The 22732-nt window shown below is 43.0% G+C and overlaps 1 long non-coding RNA gene across 1 annotated transcript in view; it reads left to right on the plus strand.

Moving 5' to 3' along the window:
• The window catches only part of LOC139568332 (uncharacterized), a 49103-nt gene extending 39232 nt beyond the window's left edge, over positions 1–9871 (plus strand). Inside the window, exons 2-3 of the long non-coding RNA XR_011673580.1 lie at positions 9020–9152; positions 9275–9871. This is a non-coding gene — a long non-coding RNA (uncharacterized lncRNA). The remainder of the gene's footprint in view (positions 1–9019; positions 9153–9274) is intronic.
• The last annotated feature ends 12861 nt before the right edge of the window (positions 9872–22732 follow it).

The raw sequence follows: 22732 nt of genomic DNA on the forward strand, positions 1-22732 counted from the left end.
GTTGTTTAGTTTGACTGGGAGCAAGACATCGTGGTCCGCGACGGACTGGTTTTTCTTTTGTAGTCCGTGATTGACTGTAGACCCTGCCAAATACCTCTCGTGTCTGAGACGTTGAATTGCGACACGACTTTGTCTCTATACTGACGCTTAGCTTGTTCGATTGCCTTGCGGAGGGAATATCTACACTGTTTGTATTCGGTCATGTTTCCGGTCACCTTGCCCTGATTAAAAGCAGTGGTTTGAGCTTTCAGTTTTGTGCGAATGCTGCCATCAATCCACGGTTTCTGGATGGGAAATGTTTTAATAGACGCTGTGGGTACAACATCACCGATGCACTTGCTAATAAACTCGCTCACCGAATCAGCTTATTCATCAGTGGTGTTGTTTGACGCTATGCGGAACATATCCCAGTCCACGTGATCGAAGCAATCTTGAAGCGTGGAATCCGATTGATCGGACCAGCGTTGACAAGACCTGAGCACGGGTGCTTCCTGTTTTTGTTTCTGTCTATAGGCTGGGAGCAACAAAATGGAGTCGTGGTCAGATTTTCCGAAAGGAGGGCAGGGGATGGCCTTATATGCGTCGCGGAAGATAGAATGACAATGATCCAGGGTTTTGCCAGCCCGGGTCGCGCAATCGATATGCTGATAAAATTTAGGGAGCCTTGTTTTCAGATTAGCCTTGTTAAAATAGGCATATTCTTGATACCATTTGAAAGAAAAAACTTTGAAGTTTGTGGAAATGTGAAATTAATGTAGGAGAATATAACACATTAGATCTGGTAAAAGATGTTCCATCATCTTTGAAATGCAAGAGAAACGCCATTATTACACTTAGGAGTCTAGGCGCAATTTAGATTTGGGCCACGAGATGGCAGCAGTGTATGTGAAAAGTTTTAGACTGACACAGCAGGGGGTTGAAACTGTAGAACCCAGTTTCTACATTTGAATATAAAAATGGATTTTATCGAACAAAACCATGCTACATTTTAACTCTGGGACCCTCAGGATGACATATCAGCGCAAGATTACTGAATGTAAGAACATTATATACCTTCAGAGGTGAATGTATAAAACCAGTTGCCATGATAAAAGTTTTTTGTTGTTGTACACTCTCCTCAAACAATAGCATGGTTTGACAGTGTTGTTAGGTTAACAAGAATTTAAGCTTTCTGGTCATATAAGACATGTCTATGTTTTGGGAAATGTTCTTGTTACTTACAACATCATGCTAATCACATTAGTGCACGTTAGCTCAACCGTCCCCCAGATCCCATAGAGGATTAACCCCTTTTTTTTTTTTTCTCGCCTAAAATGACATACCCAAATCGAACTGCCTGTAGCTCAAGCCCTGAAGCAAGGATATGCATATTCTTGGTACCATTGGAAAGGAAACACTTTGAAGCCTTTCTTTTGCCTGCCATTGCAAAAGTTTATTGGAGGTGCCTGAAAGAGATCCTGGAGGGGAATCGGAGGAGCCTAAAGCATTGGGGAATCGGAGGAGCCTAAAGCATTGGGGAATCGGAGGAGCCTAAAGCATTGGGGAATCGGAGGAGCCTAAAGCATTGGGGAATGGGAGGAGCCTAAAGCATTGGGGAATCGGAGGAGCCTAAAGCATTGGGGAATCAGAGGAGCCTAAAGCATTGGGGAATCGGATGAGCCTAAAGCATTGGGGAATCGGAGGAACCTAAAGCATTGTGGAATCAGAGGAGCCTAAAGCATTGCCAAAACAAACAGTTAATAATAACCACAGTTAACCTCTCCACCCTGACCGTCTGTGAGTCAGCATGTAGTGAGGGCTTTCCCTGACAGTTGATTGGCTAGCATATTTATAGACAACATGTGTGAGTGTTTTAGGAAACTGGGGATTAACGGCTGTATTTAGCAAGGGCTTCCCCTGGGCTGCCTGGCAGGAAGTATTTATGGACTACCGTGGCGTGTGTGCTCTGTAGGGGGATCACTGCAGTAGTTATGTGTGTGTAGAAGGAAACACAATAGAAAATCTTTCCAAATGTTTCTATCTTAAGTGTATGATTAATGCCTTTTAACTGTGTCCCATACCTGCCAGAAATGATTGCCTTTCAGGGCTGAATGACCTTTATTGCATTACATTGAATTGATTGTTTGTAATTTATGTTACTTTAAGGTATCAAAAAATATAAAGGAAAATTATTGGATGAAACATTGAATTTGGCATTACTGCTATTAGCCAATAGAAACACGTTCAATAACAGATTCACTACATGGAACAACAATTAATCCCCCCCAATAATCTAAAATGAGTTTGTTTCTGAAGTGTCTGTCCTTTATATGAGAGATATATGAAAGATCAGGAAATTCACTTTAAGACCACAAGATGTCACCATAAAAACATTCCCAACACTTTCCCTGCCTGCCACCGCTCTTACTCAACACAAATGTCCTTTGTCTCATCACAACCTTTGGAGATATTTCATTAAAATGATTTTGTGGTAAATTGATTAAATCTTTTTACATTTTGAAAAGTTGTAGATATATTCCAATGTTAGATCTATAGCTGTTTCTTAAATATGCAAGTTAGAAAGCCTTGAGATAATTAATCCACTTGTTTAGAGAGGGGCAGTTACTCTGGTACATTAAAAAACCACCCCATTCCTAAAAACAACATTTCATGAAATACCTAAAAAATAGTTAACTAGCCATTTATTTCCCTTTATAGTTTGTCTAAGCATGATATTCATCCACATATCATTTTTTCTCCCCAAACGTTGCTTTTTTGTGTCAGCAAATAGACATTTCTAGTTACCCCCTAGTACCCTATTTATTCCCTAATTTTAGTTTAGTGCCTATCTTCATAAATACTTACATACATTTTTTAAAACTGGTACTGGGGACCTTCAGAAGAGTCTTGTGAGGCTTGTGGGAATCCTAGTGCAAAACAGAGAACACAGCTGTCCACAGAGGGGTCATATAAGTGTGTAGAACAAACCGTTCTTACGCTACAGACAGAAGTTGGTAAAAGAGGCTGCACCGACTTCAGACGAGTCTTGTGAGGCTTGTTGACGGAAAACGGCATCATGTTCGGGATGTCTCATTGTCTGACAACCACCGGTCTAGCTCTAACACTTTTCACCGCAGTTGCGGAAGGGTGATATCGGCGGATGCGTTAGAATGAGACATGCAGCCCATGCAGAAAAAAAAAAAAAAGTATCTCTAGCTTAAATTGACGGATTTTGATGGATATTTGTATTATGTTAGATTTCGGCGGAAATTGTAGGCGAAGGGTTAATGTTTTGTTTTCCAGTGCAAAATGTTTTGAATATGTTTTTGTTGCATGCCTTAATGAACATGACCCGCCTCATGGACCTGGCTAATTATTGCAAATCTCCAAACAACATTTAGTATAACTCTTCTCCAATAGAGGGCGCTAAATGCCCAGACTAGAAAACGCTACACAACGGGCCTTTCTTTTGCCTGTCACTGCAAAGGTTAGTGGAGGTGCCTGAAAGAGATCCTGGCGAGGAATTGGAGGAGCCTAAATCATTTGGGAATCGGAGGAGCCCAAAGCATAGAGGAATCGGGGGAGCCTAAAGCATTACCTCAACAAACAGTTAGTAATAACCACAGTTAACCTCTCCACCCTGACCGTCTGTGAGTCAGCATGTAGTGAGGGCTTTCCCTGACAGTTGGTTGGCTAGCATATTTATAGACAACGTGTGTGAGTGTTTTAGGAAACTGGGGATCAACGGCTGTACTTAGCAAGGGCTTCCCCTGGGCTGTCTGGCAGGAAGTATGTATGGACTACTGTGGTGAGTGTGTGTGCTCTTTAGGGGGATCACCACAGTAGATACATGTGTTTAGAAGAAAACACAATGGAAAATCTTTCAAAATGTTAAGCGAATGATTATTGCCTTTTAACTGTGTCCCATGCCTGCCAGAAATGATTGCCTTTCAGGGCTGAATGACCTTTATGGCATGACATTGAATTGATTGTTTGTAATTTATGTTACTTAAAACCTCTTAAGGATCAGACCCTTTTTTTCAATTTTCACCTAAAATGACATACCCAAATCTAACTGCCTATAGCTCAGGCCCTGAAGCAAATTCCCAATCTGGCCCTCAACCATCACGGTCACCTAATAATCCCCAGTTTACAATTGGCTCATTCATCCCCCTCCTCTCCCCTGTAACTATTCCCCAGGTCGTTGCTGCAAATGAGAACGTGTTCTCAGTCAACTTACCTGGTAAAATAATGGATAAATTAAAAAATTAAAAAAAGGATATGCATATTCTTGGTACCATTTGAAAAGAAACACTTTGAAGTTTGTGGAAATGTGAATGTTGTATGTGCAACGTTTTAGACTGATCCAATGAACCATTGCATTTCTGTTCAAAGTGTTGTATCAAGACTGCCTAAATGTGCCTAATTTGTTTATTGATAACTTTTCATATTCAAAATTGTGCACTCTCCTCAAACAATAGCATGTTATTATTTCACTGTAATAGCTACTGTAAATTGGGGGGGGGGTGCAACTCAATATTAGATGGTGTTTTGTACACTCATTAATGTTTTGTACATTCATTCAACTTCAAAATTATTGGCACCCTTATAAAGATTTGTAAAATAAATAATTAAAATACTGAGCAGAACTGTATGATAAAAATAATTGGAACATTTTATAAAAATGATTGTAATTGTTAAGGAACCTTTTAGACAACCCTACTGTTTCACTATATTCGCATTGTCCAGGGGACCTAGGCTTGCCTTATTGTTCTGTAACCTGACTAGGCGTGTGCATAAACATGTAAGTATGAGTGTGCGGACGGTGTTGAGTGTGTGTGGGGAGAGTGTGGATTGCGCAGATGATTACGGGTCTCGTCCCGTGTGTTAATCATTGTGCGCTAGTGTTATTTATTCGAGGTACTCCTCGCTCTTTTGTTTGGGTTTCAACCCTGTGTTTTTGTTACGTGTTTGTTTGGTCTTCGTCCCCGTGCCTTTACACGGCGCGCTGTAATTTGGGGCTTAGTAAAAAAAAACATTACACATTCCTGCGCCTGTCTCCAGAATCTCTTCATGCCAACGTGACAGGCCACAGGACCAGTGGAATCAAACAGCCCCATAACAAAGACCCACTACCATATTGAACAGTAGGTGTGAGGTTCTGTTCTGCATATACATCCTTCTTTCAACACCAAACCCACTACCATATTGAACAGTAGGTGTGGGGTTCTGTTCTGCATATACATCCTTTTTTCAACACCAAACCCACTACCATATTGAACAGTAGGTGTGGGGTTCTGTTCTTCATATACATCCTTCTTTCAACACCAAACCCACTACCATATTGAACAGTAGGTGTGGGGTTCTGTTCTGCATATACATCCTTCTTTCAACACCAAACCCACTATCATATTGAACAGTAGGTGTGGGGTTCTGTTCTTCATATACATCCTTCTTTCAACACCAAACCCACTACCATATTGAACAGTAGGTGTGGGGTTCTGTTCTTCATATACATCCTTCTTTCAACACCAAACCCACTACCATATTGAACAGTAGGTGTGGGGTTCTGTTCTGCATATACATCCTTCTGTCAACAGCAAACCCACTACCATATTGAACAGTAGGTGTGGGGTTCTGTTCTGCATATACATCCTTCTTTCAACACCAAACCCACTACCATATTGAACAGTAGGTGTGGGGTTCTGTTCTGCATATACATCCTTCTTTCAACACCAAACCCACTACCATATTGAACAGTAGGTGTGGGGTTCTGTTCTGCATATACATCCTTCTGTTAACACCAAACCCACTACTGGTGGGCGTGGTCAAACAGCACTTATTTTTTTCTGGCAACCCTTCCAAAGAGCCTATTGGCATGGACGTGGCGTCTAATTGTAGATTTGGAGACTTGGTGACCCGAAGATGCGACCAAGTTCTGTTATTCTCCCACCTTCGACCATGGATATTTCTTTGCTTTCCGAACCATCGTCCTCACTGTGTGTGGGAATAACATTCACTTGTGCAACAGAATATTTGTATTAATTGTGCTGTCAATGTTCACTTGAACCAAGTGTAAAGGACGTCATGCTGCTTGCTTAGCGATCACCACTTCCTCCTGATTCGGAACATACCGAGGCTCAAACCCAGGACCTCTATCTCACAAACACATGACCTCCTGAAGCGGAACATACCGAGGCTCAAACCCAGGACCCAGGGTGTGGGAGGTGTGCTGACAAACTGCCTGGGAGCTCCTCAGTGGTGAAACTCCTCCTCCTTCAATCAGTGGTGAACCAGGTGGAACAAATCTTCCAGGCAATCAGGGCGTGCCAGCACCTGGCTCTGCTGTTGTCTTTAGACCGCAGTGAAAGGAGCATTTATAACACCACAAGACCAAGGAAACTTCATCTTTGTGATCAAGGTGACTGTGCAAGTCCAAGCCCTCCACAAAACTGTGAAAGACAGCCGGTAAGCGCCATATTGGCCATGCTTGACTATACTGACTTAAGCAGTGCACTGCTAATGATACTCTGGAAAACACAGACTCTTAACTCTTAACTTTGATAGGACTTTTGCAGTGGTATTTATAACTTCAAATGTTGTTTGTGGGGTATAAAGGAAAAGTAAGAAGAGCCAAATTCATTGTTGACAAAGAACTTGTTTGAAATGGTTAAAAGTAATTTAAACTTTGTAGAAATCTTAGTAAACCAAGTTCTTAATTCAGTAACAAATGTATAGTCTAAAAAATATCTTTGGCTAAAAAATGAAAGATTTGTCTGTTTAAAACTACTGATTAGAAAATAAATGTAAATTTTTACTACTAAAAATATTTTGAATGTATTTGGCTAAAATGCAAATTTAGATAAAAATATACTGATTCTGCTCATTTGATTAAAAATGGTGGGTTTCTATTTTGGGAAACATTTGCTTAAAAGTGGAAACCTTGTATTTTATAATGGCAGAAATGTGTTTATCTGAGGTGAATGTGGATAATTATGTGTATTTAATTAGGCTGTGAACTCAAATAATAACTTGTATTTGTCATCTTTTTTTTGAGGTTTTTCACCTGTTTACTGCCAACCAAAGAATGGTAAATAAAAGACAAACAACTGATTCCATGGCTGTTTATTGAGTGAAATCCAGTTAAAATCTTCATGTGGAGGGACTGTCCTTTTCAAGTGGGGAATTGCACAAGAAAGAGGTCAAAACTTGACAATCTCACAAACACATGACCTCCTGAAGCGGAACACCTCCTGAAGCGGAACATACCGAAGCTCAAACCCAGGACCTCTACCTCACAAACACATGACCTCCTGAAGCGTCTTAACCAGTCGCGCCACCAAAAAGCTAACTATTCAGCAGCACAAGTGGAGACACTGCAGGCTGAGGACTGAGTTTCACAGCTCCCCATCTGCTACACAAGCAATGACAAGTCCATACCCGATTAGGAAAAAAGTATTTTAATGTATTCGGTAATGTTACATTTATCCAGATTTACCAGAGGGTTCAAATTGCAATGAGTTAGAGGCTAGATCGCTTCGTCAGCATAGTGGAGGCTTCACACTTTTATGAGAAGGCTATAAATATAATCCACAGTGGCGGGAGAGGTTGGAATGAAGGCCAAACAGTGTCAGAAGGCAGTCATGGAGCAGTGAGCAGTTACCAACTCTGTCAGCTTACATTAGTTGCAGGTTTTGTGATATCTGTGGTTCTGAAACCCAATGTCCACCCTCCATGCTGACTACATTGAAGACGCATGTCAGATCCCAGAACGCCTGGATTAGATGTTTATTAACAGGTCAGTTAACCACATCATATGATATAGCAATCTGATGTGGCACACAACTATTACTTGATGCACTGCAACCAATAAGAGACTCTGGAATCATGATCCTATGTGACCTAAAGAGAAATGTCCTGCTCCAGGGCCATGGAGTGTGAGGGCAAGTGTCAGACACATTGGTTCCACACTGATGTCACTTCCATGTTGTGATTTTGAACATTTTTAGTGTTGAATAAGTTCTGAAAGAAGAGGAAGCATTAACTATTTCAGAAAGAAGGTTACTTAGTAAGTCACAGTCTGTATGCCACATTATTGTAGGTATTAGGGGTGATTCCTCAAGAACCTAGAACAAAAACAAGACCACGATGTTGGGGATTATCACAACATTTCATCCATAGAGGGTCCATTGGAGGAAGGATTGTTGACATATATTTGACATTAGTTTGTTTTTTGGGGGGGGTTCATATATTTTTTCACAAACAACACGAAAACAACACCAACTATACAAAACATTCTCTAAGATGGTCAACATACAATTTCTAAATTCGGATCTTAAAGCAGAATTGAGAAATAATGAAATGAAGTTGGATCATATGTGACATTTAACGACCCTGTTAAAAATCAGGTATGTGGTTCTGGGTAATGGCTGAATGGAACATGACGAGAGGAGGGGAGTGTGTTGTGTGTCTCCATACAAGTTGATTTGCTAAGTTTCATCTACAGTCAATTGTTGTCACATTGGCTTAGATGTGATGGTAGAAAGATTTTAATTGAACATTGAGCATTGATCAATGCCTTCTTAAGAAGTCGGTGGCTGCCGGCTTAAAGTTTTGCTATGCTGTACCTAATGAACACAACCCTAATTCCAATTCAACAAATTGAAAAAAATACAACATTATTGAGATGATTGCGATATTAAAGTTGACTTTTATTATGACTGTTTGATATATTATGACTTTTTGGTACACGTCCCTGTTTGTGGTATAAATTGCAGAACTATAAAGCAGAGGCTCCTATCATCAGGTCTTCAGTCATCCCAGATATAACAGCTGGTATAGACGTGAAGGATATTACCAAAGCAGCAGTTAATAGTCGGTCGACTGCCCTTGAAAACCAACTTCTCCTTTTGAAAACAGCCCATGTGGCATGATATGAGTCAGAAACATTTACTCTAGTGTCAAAATTGACTACAAAGTGTAAATAGGATAATCAGGATAAATCTAGGATAAATAATAATTCTGGTGTTGTGAAGGACAGCTCTGTGACAGGGATCAGCATCCCACAGCTGGTTGGACTGTAGGATGGTACTGGTGGAAAGTTATGGCTGGCAACAACACCTGACTCCCTACTTCAGGCCGCTGCCACAGTTCAAGCAGTACCAGCATTTCAGGTGAATATCCTTTTCATTGCATTGTGTGAGGTTATTCTTCTTATCTAAACTTGGGAGGTGAATTGATGTTGTGGAAGGTTGTAATGTCTTCTACATTTTTTTGGTTATTTCCTGTTTTACAGCTTCGATGCTCTGGAGCCTGGTGTTATTGTCACCAAGGAGCGTTCAGACCAAGTCAGGACCAGGTTTTAGCTGCTGCGCAACATCCTTCCTCCCATAGATAGTCTGCCTGTACCAGCACCACCTGGACTGGACACAGCTGGACAAACGTATCTTTTGGAGAAGATCTGGGAGTTTTGCGACGAAGAGGCTATGGACATCACATGCCCTGCACCAAAGTCAAGGGCAGGACAGGAACACGATTTCCAAATATAGATTCCCTTGTTCATGCGTGGTTTTAATCTGGACACTTTCTGTGTTTACCTGGAATTTTTCCTTATTGTAGGCTACTACTTTTACCACTTTTAGTCTTAATCTTTACTACACTACTCATTGTTTAGCACAAGACCTCACATGTGAATTCTTAAACAGGTGGGTGGGGCTGGCTTAAGAGGGTGTGAACAATGCTGAATGGGTGTAGACAAAAGACAGCTCTCCAGTAGGTACCAAAACATTCAAAAGGCCATTTTCACAAAAGTGAGATTACAAGTTTATCAACTTTGAAAGCAGAATTACTTTCTCATTGTTCCAAAAATAAAATGCAGTGTATGGTATACCATTTTGTAGCTCTGAGTCTCTACTTTTATCCAATGTAAAAAAAATCAATTTCAGATTTTGCTACATAAGACCGATTTGAGCAGGTCGGTCACATATTATGTTTCACCGAGTTGTGGCTGAACGACAACACGGATAATATAGAGCTGGCTGGGTTTACTGTGCAGGACAGAGAAGCTACGTCTAAGACGAGGGACGGGGGTGTGTGTCTATTTGTCAATAACAGCTGGTGCGCAATGTCTAATATTAAAGAAGTCTCGAGGTATTGCTCGCCTGAGGTAGAGTACCTCATGATAAGCTGTAGACAACACTATCTACCAAGAGAGTTCTCATCTATATTATTCCTAGCCATCTATTTACCACCACAAACCGATTCCACACACAGAAACGCATACAAAGCTCTCCCTCGACCTCCATTTGGCAAATCTGACCATAATTATATCCTCCTGATTCCTGCTTACAAGCAAAAACTAAAGCAGGAAGTACCAGTGACTCGCTCAATACGGAAGTGGTCAGATGACGCGGATGATACGCTACAGGACTGTTTTGCTATCACAGACTGGAATATGTTCCGGGATTCACCCAATGGCATTGAGAAGTATAACACCTCAGTCACCGGCTTCATCAATCATTTATCGACTACGTCGTCCCCACAGTGACCGTAAGTACATATCCCAACCAGAAGCCATGGATTACAGGCAACATCCCCATCCAGCTAAAGGCTAGAGCTGTCGCTTTCAAGGAGTGGGACACTAATTAGGACAGTTATAAGAAATCCCGCTACGCCCTCATACGAACCATCAAACAGGCAAAGCGTCAGTACAGGATTAAGATTGAATCCTACTACATCAGCTCTGACGCTCGTCGGATGTGGCAGGGCTTGTAAACTATTACGGACTACTAAGGGAAATCCAGCCGCGAGCTGCACAGTAACGTGAGCCTACCATAAAAGGCTAAATGCCTTTTAAGCTTGCTTCAAGGCAAGCAATATTGAAGCATGCATGAGAGCACCAGCTGTTCCAGATGATTGTGTGATCACGCTCTCCGTAGCCGATGTGAGCAAGACCATTAAACAGGTCAACATTCACAAAGCCGCAGGGCAGGACAGATTACCAGGACGTGTACTCAAAGCATACGCAGACCAACTGGCAAGTGTCTTCACTGACATTTTAAAACTCCCTGACTGAGTCTGTAATACCTACATGCTTCAAGCAGACCACCATAGTCCCTGTGCCCAAGGAAGGCTCCTTAACCAAATCAGATTTATTTATATCGCCCTTCTTACATCAGCTGATATCTCAAAGTGCTGTACAGAAACCCAGCCTAAAACCCCAAACAGCAAGCAATGCAGGTGAAGAAGCACGGTGGCTAGGAAAAACTCCCTAGAAAGGCCAAAACCTAGGAAGAAACCTAGAGAGGAACCAGGCTATGAGGGGTGGCCACTCTTCTGGCTGTGCCGTGTGGCGATTACAACAGAACATGGCCAAGATGTTAAAATGTTCATAAATGACCAGCATGGTCAAATAATAATAATCACAGTAGTTGTCGAGGGTGCAACAAGACATCACCTCAGGAGTAAATGTCAGTTGGCTTTTCATAGCCGATCATTAAGAGTATCTCTACTGCTCCTGCTGTTTCTAGAGAGTTGAAAACAGCAGGTCTGGGGCAGGTAGCACGTCCAGGTAGCACGTTTTTTAACAGCTTCTAACCCCAAGCCATAAGACTGCTGAACAATTAATCAAATGGCCACCCGGACTATTTACATTGACACCCCCCCATTTGTTTTTTCACTGCTGCTACGCTCTGTCTATTATCTGTGCATAGTCACTTTACCCATACCTACATGTACAAATTACCTCGACTAACCTGTATCCCGCACATTGACTCGGTACCGGTACCCCTTCTATATAACTCGTTATTGTAATTTTATTGTGTTACTTTTTATAATTTTTGACTACTACTATCAGGTGTGAAGGTAAGATCCAGATGCAGACCACGTCGAATAAACGATAATCCAACAGGGGCAGGCAATAGACAGGTCAAGGCAGACAGGGGCCTGATTGGTGGAGTGCTGCAGATATGTTTGTCCTTCTGGAATGTTCTCCCATCTCCACAGAGGAACTCTAGTGCTCTTGTAACAGTTTAACTTTAGTCCGTCCCCTCGCCCCGACCCGGGCGGCGAACCAGGAACCCTCTGCACACATCAACTACAGTCACCCACGAAGCATCGTTACCCATGTCTCCACAAAAGCCGTGGCCCTTGCAGAACAAGGGGAACCACTACTTCAAGGTCTCAAAGCGAGTGACGTCACCGATTGAAACGCTATTAGCGCGCACCCCCGCTAACTAGCTAGCCATTTCACATCGGTTACACTCTGTCAGAGTGACCATCGGGTCTTGGTCACCTCTCTGACCAAGGCCCTTCTCCCCCTATTGCTCAGTTTGGCAGGCCGGCCAACTGTAGGAAGAGTCTTGCTGGTTCCAAACTTCTTCCATTTAAGAATGATGGAGGCCACTGTGTTTTTGGAGACCTGCAATGCCGCAGACATTTTTTGGTATCCTTCCTCAGATCTGTGGCTCGAAACAATCCTGTCTCAGAGCTCTACGGACAATTACTTCGTCCTCATGGCTTGGTTTATGCTCTGACGTGCACTGTCAACTACCTTATATAGACAGGTGTGTGCCTTTCCAAATCATGTTCAATCAATTTAATTTACCACAGGTGGACTCCAATCAAGTTGTAGAAACATCTCAAGGATGACAAATGGAAACAGGATGCATCTGAGCTCAATTTCGAGTCTCACTGCAAAGGGTCTGAATACTTATGTAAATAAGGTATTTTTTTAATACATTTGGTAAAATACAAAATAAAAAACATGCTTACACTTTGTCATTATGGGATATTGTGTGTAGATTTATGAGGAATTTACTTGATTTTATCCATTTTAGAACAAGACTGTAACGTCACAAAATGTGGAAAAGGGGAAGGGGTCTGAATACTTTCCAAAGGCACTGTATTGCTGTGGAAGCTGGATGTATTTCTGACACACCTGTTTCTGAACATGGCCATATTGGGCTTGTAAATGATCTGTTGATTTAGTTTGCTTCCTGTAACTCTGCCATCAACTGTATGGGATCAAATTGGAGTTTCAAGAACACTTCAGCAGGTTTGATACCATCTCTATGAAGCAGGGTCATAAAGCAAATCCAAACTACTTTAGGCTGCATGTATTTCTGACACCCAGTTTGGATCATGGTCATGGTTGGAGGTCACTAAAGCAGGGGGTAATAACTGTGGACCTGTTAGTCCAAAGATCTGTAAATCTTGCTGAAAAACACAACAGCTCCCCATTTGATCCAAGTGTTTATCCTTGTAAATGTATTAGATTAATATTCCATTGACATTACACTGCATGCTGAAAGGGGGAGCAGAGAGAGATCCGATACAGGCCAGCACATTATTTTGACCTTATTAGTCAACCATGAGGCCCTTACATTGCTGACACCGTCATAGATTTACAGCAAGATATGTGACCTGTAAAATAAGATCTGAATTAACCGAGCCAAGATTGGATGTTTTGTAGGTCCATGCCACACCATGTGACATTTCAAATCCAGATATAGATTTGAGTGGCTTTGACATTTTAATGGATTGAATCATATTTTAAAAAATGCTGACGTGATCCAAGGCTCTGGGGTGTCTCAGGCCAACTACTTTGCGGGTCGTTTTACAGAACAAAATGTATTGGATCAACAGTTACTATCCGATCCTCCCAAGGCCCTGCTAAAATACAAATGTACAATAACAGTTTTATAATGACAGTTTACTCAACTGCTTAATGACATCTGACAGTTAATAACAGTATATCAGGGTCCTGCAACTCCTGTTCTGGACAGCCCATTCACATGGGGTGCAGGCTTTTATTCCACCCCAGCACTAACACAGTTGTTTCAGCTAAATCAAATGATCAAAACCTTAAATTTAGCCCTGAATTACTAGAAATCAGGTTGGGATTCCTATGAGTTGGGAGCCATCAGCCAATGAAGAAGAATAGAATTGACTACTCTAAAATGGAGATCGCCTCAATGGCACTGCCCATGCTGTCACAGACACTATAATGGCACTGCCCATGCTGTCACAGACACTATAATGGCACTGCCCATGCTGTCACAGACACTATAATGGCACTGCCCATGCTGTCACAGACACTATAATGGCACTGCCCATGCTGTCACAGACACTATAATGGCACTGCCCATGCTGTCACAGACACTATAATGACACAGATACAAATATGAGTCCTCTGTCTATCTATTGTTAACACACATATCTGCCCTCTCATTGGCTAAAATGTTCCCGCCTAACCTCACCTCCTCCCGCCTGAATTTACTTGAAATGACCCCTGATCTGCACAGTGAGAAGACCCATGGTTGTAAAGTCTGATGAGGTCTTTGTGGCCAAATGCACAGTTGTCTAGTTGGGTATGACAGCTGTACATATTCCTCTGACACTGATCTAAGGTCAGTTTTATCCGGGAGGGTAACTTCTGCCCAGAGCAAGTTTGGAGCTAAACATGTCCCTCAAATACAAAAACGCAGGTCATAGATCATGCAAGATCTTTGCACATTAAAATCAATATCATAAATGTTTCGTCTGCATGGTGCTAATGTTCTCTCCACCCACAAACATGGCAAGTAAATATCTTGTCTAATAACAGTGGCATCGGTGCCAGAATTAGGCTGCGTTGGCAGATATACCAAACAATAAACCTTGGCTGCAGTGAAGATGAGAGCACAGTCCAAGAAATGAAAAGGCCTTGATGGGATCCTTCCAGATGGTCACCCTGCTCAACTAGTGTATCCAGCAGATATGGGGCTTCTTGTACTGATGTGCTGGGTGGACACTGGGCATAATGAATGAATCAATATCAATATATAATAGTAGATAAGGTAATCCAAGTAATAACAATAACCCTAGAGAGGTAACAAATACATTAAATGGATGGCATTTAAACCCATTCTGACACAAAGAGAAGAGTCAGGTGTGAGAGATAGAGACCTACACAATCTATACATACATACACTTTGCTATATGTTCCCAGCCTATGTCCTCAGCCTCTGCCAATAAAGGCGTAAACTTGTGAACAGCTAAAAAATAACGGCCTTCTCTGTTATGGACATGTTCATTTTATTATACCTTTTAGAGCCCCACCCTCCTGTGGAATAGTTCAGAACAGGACACACGTCTGATACACCTTGGAATACGTGACAAAACCAATATCTTTCAGTGTTTTTGTTACTAATCACCCCAAACAACCCAACAGAACCCAAAACAACCCCAAACAGATACCCAACAGAACCCAAAAGAACCCCAAACAGGTACCCAAAAGTACCCAAAACAACCCCAAACAGATACCCAACAGAACCCAAAACAACCCCAAACAGGTACCCAACAGAACCCAACAGAACCCCAAACAGGTACCCAACAGAACCCAACAGAACCCCAAACAAGCCCACTGTAAGAGACTCATAGTAACCCGCCATCTATAACCGCACTTCATAGAATTTCTTCATTTTGACGTGAAGGGTGTGATCGCGGGTGGGTACGTTCCTTCGAATATCATCAAGTTAACATTCAGTCGAACCACACCCAGGCGAGAACGAGTCTATACCGGATACATTGTTTATGATTTGGGAATGGGATTCACTATGGACTTACACCAAGTGGATGGCAGTATACCGTACTCAAAACATATTAGGAGCCAACCATGTAGAACTTCAGTTAATTCAGGGATTTTAAAACTTCATTGGACAGTTCGTCAATCATTTAGTTACGGGTTACAGATATTTGTATTTATCCTTTATTTAACTTGAGAAAGTCACATCGAGATTGACAGTGAGCCCTGGACTAGAAAGCAGCATTCATAGAGTTGTCACGCCCTGACCATAGAGAGCCCTTGTTGCTCTATGGTGTAGTAGGTCAGGGCGTGACTAGGGGGTATTCTAGTTTATAATTTCTATGTTGTGTTCTAGTTTATATTTTCTATGTTGGTGTTTTGTATGATTCCCAATTAGAAGCAGCTGGTAATCGTTGTCTCTAATTGGGGATCATATTTAAGTAGCTATTTTTCCCACCTGTGTTTGTGGGATATTGTTTAGTGTTTGTGCATGTGCACCACGTAGTCACGTTTAGTTGTTCGTTTATTGATATATTTTGTTTTGTTTAAGTTTCTTTTTGTATTAAATATGTGGAACTCAACATCCGCTGCGCCTTGGTCCCGTTCTTATGACAGTCGTGACAATAGTAAACACATGAAACACAACACAACGTTCTGTAGCGGCTCTCGTTGGTGGTAGGAAGAGTAGACCAAAGCGCAGCGGGCAAAGTGTTCATGATTCTTTTATTCAAAAAACACTCAAGCAAAATAACAAAAGCGAAAACGAAAGCGCACAGTTCTGTCAGGCTAAGACACTAAACAGAAAACAAGATCCCACAACCTAGTGGTGGGAAAAAGGGATGCCTAAGTATGATCCCCAATCAGAGACGACGATAGACAGCTGCCTCTGATTGGGAACCACACTCGGCCAAAAAACAAAGAAACAGAAGACATAGAATTTCCCACCTGAGTCACACCCTGACCTAACCAAACATAGAGAATAATAAGGATCTCTAAGGTCAGGGCGTGACAGTACCCCCCCAAAGGTGCGTACTCCGGCCGCAAACCTGAACCTATAGAGGAGGGTCTGGGTGGGCATCTACTCTCGGTGGAGGCTCCGGTGCGGCAAGCAGACCCCGCTCCGCTTGAGGCTCCCCCCACTTCGGTGGCGCCTCTGGTGCAGGGATCGTTGCCGGGGCCTCCGGACCATAGATCGTCGCTGGAGGCTCCGGACTGGGGACCGTCGCTGGAGGCTCCGGACTGGGGACCGTCGCTGGAGGCTCCGGACTGGGGACCGTCGCTGGAGGCTCCGGACTGGGGACCGTCGCTGGAGGCTCCTTCCCCTGGATCTTCACTGGAGGCTTCTTGCCATGGCTCATCACTGGAGGCTTCGTGCCATGGATTATCACTGGACTGAGGAGACGTACTAGAAGCCTGGTGAAGGGAACTGCCACAACGCGTACTGGTTGGATACCCACTTTAGCTCGGTGAGTGTGGAGAGCTGGCACAGGATGCACTGGGCTATGAAGGCGCACTGGAGGCATAGTGCGTAGAGCCGGCGGAGGATATACTGGGCCGTGGAGGCGCACTGGAGGTCTGGAGCGTAGAGATGGCACAACGCGTCCTGGCTGAATCCTCCATGTAGCACGGCAAGTGCGGGGAGCTGGCACAGGCCACACTGGGTTGTGCTGGCGAACTGAAGATACCGTGCGTAGAGCTGGCGCAGGATATCCTGGACCGAGGAGACGCACTGGAGACCAGGACTGCTGAGCCGGCACAATCCGTCCTGGCTGGATGCCCACTCTAGCACGGCAAATGCGAGGAGCTGGCACAGAGCGCACCGGGCTGTGAATGTGCACTGGAGACACAGTGTGCATCACCACATAACACGGTGCCTGACCAGTCACACTCTCCCCACGGTAAGCACGGGGAGTTGGCTCAGGTCTAAACCCTGACTCCGCCAATCTCCCCGTGTGCCCGGCCCAAAATTTTTTGGGGAGCTGTCTCTCGGGCTTCCGTTGTTGACCTAACTCCTCGTATCGTCGCCGTTCCGCTCTCGCTGCCTCCATCTGCTCCCTTGGACGGCGATACTCTCCGACCCGCGTCCAGGGTCCTTCTCCATTCAGGATTTCCTCCCATGTCCACTCCTCCTGGCCACGCTGCTTGGTCCGTTTTTGGTGGGAGCTTCTGTAGCGGTTCTCGTTGGTGGCAGGAAGAGTAGACCAAAGCGCAGCGTGGAAAGTGTTCATGATTCTTTTATTCAAAAAACACTCAAGCAAAATAACAAAAGCGAAAACGAAAGGGCACAGTTCTGTCAGGCTAAGACACTAAACAGAAAACAAGATCCCACAACCTAATGGTGGGTAAAAGGGCTGCCTAAGTATGATCCCCAATCAGACACAACGATAGACAGCTGCCTCTGATTGGGAACCACACTCGGCCAAAAAACAAAGAAAGAGAAGACATAGAATTTCCCACCCGAGTCACACCCTGACCTAACCAAACATAGAGAATAATAAGGATCTCTAAGGTCAGGGCGTGACACGTACAGTGCCTTCGGAAATTATTCAGACCCCTTGACTTTTTCCACATTTTGTTACATTACAGCCTTATTCTAAAATGGATTAAATAAATGTTTTTCCTCAGCAATCTGCACACAATACCCCTGATGAAAAACCTAAAACAGGTTTTAGACATTTTTGCAAATGTATTAAAAATAAAAATAAAAACTACTTTACTTACATAAGTATTCAGACCCTTTGCTATGAGACTTGAAATTGAGCTCAGGTGCATCCTGTGGTAATTTCAATTGATTGAACATGATTTGGAAAGGCACACACCTGTCTATATAAAGTCCCACAGTTGACAGTGCGTGTCAGAACAAAAATGAAGCCATAAGGTTGAAGGAATTGTCCGTAGAGCTCAGACAGGATTGTGTCGAGGCACAGATCTGGGGAAGGGTACCAAAAAATGTCTGCAGCATTGAAGGTCCCCAAGAACACAGTGGCCTCCATCATTCTTAAATGGAAGAAGTTTGGAACCATTAAGACTCTTCCTAGAGCTGGGCGCCTGCCCAAACTGAGCAATCAGGGCAGAAGGGCCTTGGTCAGGGAGTTGACCAAGAACCCGATGGTCACTCTGACAGAGCTCCAGAGTTCCTCTGTGGAGATGGGAGAACCTTCCAGAAGGACAATCATCTTTGCAGCACTCCACTAATCAGGCCTTTATGGTAGAGTGGCTAGATGGAAGCCACTCCTCAGTAAAAGGCACATGACAGACCGCTTGGAGTTTGCCAAAAGGCACCTAAAAACTCTCAAACCATGAGAAACAAGATTCTCTGGTCTGATGAAACCAAGGTTAAACTCTTTGGCCTGAATGCAAAGCGTCACGTCTGGAGAAAATCTGGCACCATCCCTACGGTGAAGCATGGTGGTGGCAGCATCACGCTGTAGGGATGTTTTTCAGCGTTAGGGACTGGGAGACTAGTCAGGATCGAGGCAAAGATGAACGGAGCAAAGTACATTGAGATCCTTGATGAAAACCTGCTCCAGAGCGCTCAGTACCTCAGACTGGGGTGAAGGTTCACCTTCCAACAGGACAACAACCCTACGCACACATCCAAGACAACGCAGGAGTGGCTTTGGGACAAGTATCTGAATGTCCTTGAGTGGCCCAGCCAGAGCCAGGACTTGAACCCGAACGAACATTCCTGGAGAGACATGAAAATAGCTGTGTAAAATGTTCCACGATGATAGTTCAGCAAAGCTAAAAGCACTCCTGCCGAACTCTGTTCTTTTGTTGGGAACATTAAATATAATGACTTCCTACCAAACTCTGTTCTTCTATTGGGAACATTATATAAAATGACTTCCTACCAAACTATTATTTTGTATTGGGAACATTATATAATATGACTTCCTACCAAACTCTTATTTTGTATTGGGAACATTATATCACAGGAGGTGGTGGCACCTTGATTGGGGGGGATGGGCTTGTGGTAATGGATGGAGTGGAATGGGTGGAATGGTATCAAATACAGCAAACACATGGTTTCCATGCGTTTGATACCATTCCATTTGCTCGTTTCCAGTTGTTATTATGAGCCGCCCTCCCATCAGCAGCCTCCACTGCATTATATAAAATGGCTTCCTACCAAACTCTGTTCTTGTGTTGGGAACATGATATATAATTACTTCCTACCAAACTCAGTTTTTTTGTTGGGAATATTATATAATATGACTTCCTACCAAACTCTGTTCTTATGTTGGGAACATTATATAAAATGCTAGATATAAGAGAGTTCTGACATTATTTTTTCAAGTTCAGTTTTCAGTGAACATGTGGCTTTATAAAATTCTTCCTCAAAATATGCCACATTTTCATTACTTGAGAACAAATTAGCAAACCCCTTCTACTACTCATTAAGTACCTGTGTGTTATCAGAGTTCAACCTCCCCCTGCTCTTCATTAAGTACCTGTGTGTTATCAGAGTTCAACCCCCCCTTCTCTTCATTAAGTACCTGTGTGTTATCAGAGTTCAACTTCCCCTGCTCTTCATTAAGTACCTGTGTGTTATCAGAGTTCAATCCCCCCTAATCTTCATTAAGTACCTGTGTGTTATCAGAGTTTAACCCCCCCTGCTCTTCATTAAGTACCTGTGTGTTATCAGAGTTCAACCCCCCTGCTCTTCATTAAGTACCTGTGTGTTATCAGAGTTCAACCCCCCCCCCCCCCCGCTCTTCATTAAGTACCTGTGTGTTATCAGAGTTTAACCCCCCCTGCTCTTCATTAAGTACCTGTGTGTTATCAGAGTTCAACCCCCCCTGCTCTTCATTAAGTACCTGTGTGTTATCAGAGTTCAACCTCCCCCTGCTCTTCCTGGACTTCCAATGGAACTTTTTTGTTGTTGTTTTGTTCCTAACTTATTAGGTTCCAGAACTGTAGACTATTTCATATCTGTATCTACTCAAGGTGTAATAACTGCCCTCTCTGAAAGCTGTGTTAGAATAGGCAGTCTTTTTTTAAACACATGCTGTTTTTTCTTAAATGAGTTTCTTTATGCTGTATGAATACATTCTCCACATTACAGAACATAGGTCCCTTAACTCATCATTCCAATAAGGCTTGTTCAGCTGACTTTGGTTAATATTCTCAATTGAAATGATCCCCCCCATTTCATTTTCAGATGCTCTAATCCAGAGGGATTTACAGTAGTGAGTGCATACATTTTCATATTTGTTTGTACCGGTCCCCCTAGAGGAGTTGAACCCACAGCCCTGGCATTGCAAGCACCATGCTCTACCAACTGAGCCACACTGGACCAAATTATAACACCAAATGTTTCATATCACACGTCTAATGTTTCGATGAGTTTTAACAGTGTGACTTGTGCCATTTCAGAGCATAGAAAATCATTTGCCACATTTATTTTCTTACATTTAGGCCTTTGCAGGGTATGTGTATGTTGCATCGAGTGATGCTCAGTGGTCTCTCAGAAAATTCATGGCCCACAGAAAGGTCATAAATAAAGGTCATCGTTGAAGCCAGATCAGCTGCTAAGCAGTTTATATCAGAGTGTAATAAATGTTTGAGGCAGCTATATCGCTGTCAGCAATATGAGTGGATAAGATTATTGAAATACTGTACTGGTGATATGTGAGTCATAAGAATCTACTGGACAGTTTTAGCCAACTGAAATGTGAGACGAATAAAAGCTCCTCCAGAATCTTCAATAGGACATGGGTCGTTCCACATAATGAGTCCCTTATGGGTAGTGAAACTTGGCAAATGAAACCGTTTTATTTGCCAATTTTGCCACTTTAGCAAGTCTTTATTTATATTAGAGATCAGAGCATTTCATTTACTAAAACATGCTTTTAAAATGCAATATTGGTTCACAATTTCTACTGAAAATGTCAAAGGGATGCTAAAGGGACTCATTTCGTGGAACAACTATCCAATTGTTGATAAACTACATGACCAAAAGTATGTGGACACCTGCTCGTCGAACATTTCATTCCAAAATCATTGGTATTAATATGGAGTTGGTCCCCCTTTGCTACTATAAAAGCTTCCACTCTTCTGGAAAGGCTTTCGACAAGATGTTGGAACATTACTGTGGAGACTTGCTTTCATTCAGCCACAAGAGCATTAGTGAGGTCGGGCACTGATGTTGGGCGATTAGGCCTGGCTCGCAGTCGGAGTTCCACTTCATCCCAAAGGTGTTTGATGGAGTTGAGGTCAGGGCTCTTTGCAGACCAGTCAAGTTCTTCCACACCGATCTCGACAAACCATTTCTGTATGGTCCTCGCTTTGTGCACTGAGGCATTGTCATGCTGAAACAGGAAAGGGCCTTCCCCAAACTGTTGCCGCAATGTTGAGAGCACAGAGTCGCCTAGAATATCATTGATGCTGTATCGCTATGATTTCTCTTCACTGGAACTTAGGGGCCTGGCCTGAACCATGAAAAAGAGCCCCAGCCCATTATTCATACTCCACCAAACTTTACAGTTGGCACTACACATTCGGGCAGGTAGCTTTCCTCCAAACCCAGATTTGTCCGTCAGACTGCCAGATGGTTTTGCGTGATTCATCACTCCAGAGAACGTATTTCCACTGCTTCAGAGTCCAATGGCGGTGAGCTTTACACCAGTCCAGCTGGCGCTTGGCATTGGGCATTGTGATCTTAGGCTTGTGTGCGGCTGCTCGGCCATGGAAACCCATTTCATTAAGCTTCCGACAAACAGGTATTGTGCTGACATTGCTTTCAAAGGCAGTTTGGAACTCGATAGTGAGTGTTGCAACCGAGGACAGACGATTTTTAGGTGCTTCAGCTCTTGGCGGTTATGTTCTGTGTGCTTTTGTGGCCTACCACTTCGCGGCTGAGCAGTTGTTGCTCCTAGACGTTTCCACTTCAAAATAACAGTAATTACCGTTGATCGGGGCAGCTCTAGCAGGGCAGAAATTTGATGAACTGACTTGTTGGAAAGGTGGCATCCTATGACAGTGCAATGTTGAAAGTCACTGAGCTCTTCAGTAAGGCCATTCTACTGCCAATGTTTGTCTATGGAGATTGCATGGCTGTGTGCTCGAATTTATACACCTGTCAGCATTGGGTGTGGCTGAAATAACCGAATCCGTTCATTTGAAGGGGTGTTCACATACTTGTATGTATGTTTATATATAGTTTACCTAAACATTATATTTAAC

Source organism: Salvelinus alpinus, chromosome 2 (assembly GCF_045679555.1).
Source record: "Salvelinus alpinus chromosome 2, SLU_Salpinus.1, whole genome shotgun sequence".
Classification (NCBI taxonomy): Eukaryota; Metazoa; Chordata; class Actinopteri; order Salmoniformes; family Salmonidae; genus Salvelinus; species Salvelinus alpinus.